This window comes from Chiloscyllium plagiosum, unplaced genomic scaffold (assembly GCF_004010195.1).
Source record: "Chiloscyllium plagiosum isolate BGI_BamShark_2017 unplaced genomic scaffold, ASM401019v2 scaf_81397, whole genome shotgun sequence".
Classification (NCBI taxonomy): Eukaryota; Metazoa; Chordata; class Chondrichthyes; order Orectolobiformes; family Hemiscylliidae; genus Chiloscyllium; species Chiloscyllium plagiosum.
In genome coordinates, this window is record NW_025203798.1 from 1 (window position 1) to 2,774 (window position 2,774).

At 45.1% G+C, this 2,774-nt stretch overlaps 1 long non-coding RNA gene across 1 annotated transcript in view; it reads left to right on the forward strand.

The window, feature by feature from the left end:
* The first annotated feature begins 1,695 nt into the window (after nucleotides 1–1,695).
* Nucleotides 1,696–2,774, forward strand: part of LOC122546329 — a 6,445-nt gene continuing 5,366 nt past the window's right edge. Inside the window, exon 1 of the long non-coding RNA XR_006310718.1 lies at nucleotides 1,696–1,735. This is a non-coding gene — a long non-coding RNA (uncharacterized LOC122546329). The remainder of the gene's footprint in view (nucleotides 1,736–2,774) is intronic.

The following is a 2,774-nucleotide window of genomic DNA, read 5'->3' on the forward strand; positions in this document are numbered from 1 at the left end:
AAGTGTTGACCTATCAAGAATAGATAAGCAGGGATGATCTTCTGGAAACAAGATTCTGAGGAGCTTGACAGAGGAGATGTTGACTAGATCTTCTAGCACCAGTGAAGTCTCAAACCAGGGGACATTACATAAGGGAACATTCATTTTAGAAAAAGTAAATATTTTTTTCTCTCAGTGAATGGCTCGAATTTTCTCACCCAAACAATTGAGAAAGTTAAATGTGGGAGGGGAATGGTTGGGTTACTCTTCGGAGGGTTGTTCTGGCTTGTTGGGCTGAAGGCCTGTTTGTTTCCACACAGTAGGGAATCTATGATTCAATCACAAATTATTTTAAAAGAGGGCAGATAGATTTTTGAAATATTGAGCAGTTGAGGGCTTGCAGATCAAGCATAAAAGAGGTGTTGAGGTCTGGGTTGGCCCAGCCATGATCTGATAGAATGGGGGAACAAGCTGAAGGTGATGAATGCCCTACTCCTGCTCCGATTCCTTGAGGCTCCATTTCATGCTTTTTTTGTTTCCAAAGAATACAATGTGTTAAAGATCTCTGATGTTGTGTAAAGGAGTGAAAATGGGGTGTTTATGTACTGATTCAGGTAGCATTGATTCATCAATCATAGCTATACAGTCATGACTAGGAAGGCAATTCCCTCCATGAAGAAAGGAAATCTACTGCAGAGCTCACACAAAGGGAATCCTTACCCTCAGTAATCTCTCCCATCACATTACCCAACATATCAGCTGAAGCAGGACACACTTCACATGCTCTAGCCAACGAAGGACCCCCGGGTGATTGATGTCAGCACCGCGCCAATGGAAGGACGGTGGGCGGAGTTGGAGGACCTAGCGGGCGGTTGGTCCTCCAACCAATCAAAGTGAATGTAGGGCGGAGCTAAACTAAACCATGTGATCACCCTCGCGCGCGGCGCGCAGTCGCTGTCATGAATGCTCGGCAAGTTATGGAGAGAAAGGAAACGGTAAGGAAAGAAATAAACAGGGAAACGGGAGAAAAACTGTGTTGCTATTTTACAAACAAATTGTCTGCGTCGGAAAACACAAATTTGAACGTCCCAATCCCGTGTTTGCAGTAAATGAGGAATGGCCTCAGCGCGGCTGCAGGCCTGAGTGAGCGCCGCCATCGCGGCTGCAGGCCTGAGTGAGCGCCGCCATCTTTATTCGGGACAATGATTCACTGGACACGTGTACCGCCGCCATCTTTGTAGGGGGCAAGGTGCAGCCAGGCGCATGTGCAGCCTTTCTCTGGTATAGAGTCATTGTGATCACAGCAGCCCATACTGCTCTGATTCACCTCTGGGCTCCCTCATGACCACTTTGTCAATATCTAGCTTCCTCAGTCTCGAACCATGGGTGTATTTTTGGTCTGTTTACGACTGTATTATTACTTTTATAGACCCTTTGTAAATTAGTTTTTCATTGCGGCCCCGCCCCTGACCATGTACTGCTCTGTTATCAGATTATTTTCTTGAATATTTTTGATAGTCAAGAATTCTTTTTTCCAACAAGCAAGTGTATTTTCCTTCCATTTCTGACTATCAAATTCTGCCCCATTTTCATTCCCTGTAATGCATTTTGCATTCCCTGAAACATCAACTGTGTTTCTCCTTCCACAGACAGCAGTGATTCATGCCAAAGCCCTGTTGCCTGGGGAGAGGGTGATGTTTGACTTACTTGTACTGCTGCAGTTTGTGTGGTGAAGGTGCTCTCACAGTGTGGTTGGGTATGTGGCATTATAGGTTATTTTCAGATCATCACTGTTGCTGAATGAATAATGTCCAAATCAACAACAGTTTGTATTTTTATTATCATGCTTATAATTTCACAAAAATACTATTGAGAACTTTAGACATAAGGCCAGAGATGGAGATATTAGGTCAGGTGACCAAAAGCATTGACAAAAGGCAGGTTTTGAGGAATGTCTTAAAGGTGGAAAGCAGACCTGTGAGGTTTTGGCTGCGAATTTCAGATCATGCTGCTTCAGCAACTGTAGAAATAGCCACACAGGTGAAGTAATGAGTTAACAAATGGTTAGGAGTCTCGAAGAAAATGGGTTGTCAAGGTCTCAAAGTGTGTGTGGTTCAGGGATCTAGGGATTATCACAGCCAGGAATTAAATCAAGTGTGAGAATTTTAAATTGAGAGACATTGGCCAGCTGCTGGCAGGTGAGACGAGATTGGGTTGGGGTATCTGGTCGGCATGGACAGGTTGAACCGAAGGGTCTGTTTCCTTGGTGTACATTTCTATAGCTGCATGCTGTTGATTATAATTAGGAGTCTTTTGATGAATCAACAAGCACTGATTAAGACTTTCTTGAGATTACAGGGAGGTTGAATGTGGGAAGCTGGCCCTGAGTGTGTTTGGAAAACGAAGTCTGGAGATAACACACGATGGATGAGAGTTTCAGTATATGAGCTGAGAGGAGGGTGGAATCAGCTAGAATTAGTGGTCTTGGAGTGGGACTGAGCTGTCACACTCACCTCACCTCACCTCTGGGATACAGCTGGTTGCCAGATTGTGAATCAGGGCGGTAACACAATCGGGAGCTGAGTGGCCCTGGTAGTGCCTAAAATGAGTGTCACTCAGCAGGCTGTTGCGGAGCAGCTGCTGCTTGGTAGCCCTGTTGATGACATCTTCCATCACTTTACTGCTGATCGAGTGTGGACTGATAGAGGGAAATTGGCTGGGTTGGATTCCCCAGTGTTTTTGTGTTGAACATCCCTGGGCAATGTTCCACATTGTTGGTAGATGCCAGTGCTGGA